The following is an 810-nucleotide window of genomic DNA, read 5'->3' as shown; positions in this document are numbered from 1 at the left end:
CCTATTGCCAATTACTTGGTTGCTCGCACCTTTCCTCCCGGTTTCTCTCAATATCAAAAGGATAAGCTTAAAAATGAATCCAAATATTATGTATGGGATGACCCATATTTTTGGAGATGTGGTTCCGATCAAGTAATTCGAAGGTGCATACCACAATCCGAGCATCAAGCTATCTTGGAGGCTTGCCACTCTTCCGAGAGTGGTGGCCATTTTGGTCCTCAAAGGACGGCTCGGAAGGTTTTGGATTGTGGCTTTTGGTGGCCTACTGGTGCACGAAATTGTGATCAATACTTTTCACAACTCAAATAATCCCCGGTGATGAAACCAAAAACTTGGTGTTCAATACCATGGCATAAACACAACTTCGCACAACTAACCAGCAAGTGTACTGGGTCGTCCAAGTAATAAACCTTACGCGAGTAAGGGTCGATCCCACAGAGATTGTTGGTATGAAGCAAGCTATGGTCACCTTGTAAATCTTAGTCAGGCAAACTCAAATGGATATGGGTGATATACGAATAAAACATAAAGATAAAGATAGAGATACTTATGTAATTCATTGGTAGGAATTTCAGATAAGCGTATGAAGATGCTGTCCCTTCCGTCTCTCTGCTTTCCTACTGTCTTCATCCAATCCTTCTTACTCCTTTCCATGTCAAGCTTAAGCAAGGGTTTCACCGTTGTCAGTGGCTACCTCCCATCCTCTCAGTGGAAATATTCAACGCACCCTGTCACGGCACGGCTAATCATCTGTCAGCTCTCAATCAGGTCGGAATAGAATCCAGGGATTCTTTTGCGTCTGTCACTAAC

Source organism: Arachis duranensis, chromosome 10 (assembly GCF_000817695.3).
Source record: "Arachis duranensis cultivar V14167 chromosome 10, aradu.V14167.gnm2.J7QH, whole genome shotgun sequence".
Taxonomy (NCBI): domain Eukaryota; kingdom Viridiplantae; phylum Streptophyta; class Magnoliopsida; order Fabales; family Fabaceae; genus Arachis; species Arachis duranensis.
Note: the sequence above shows the minus strand (reverse complement) of the source record.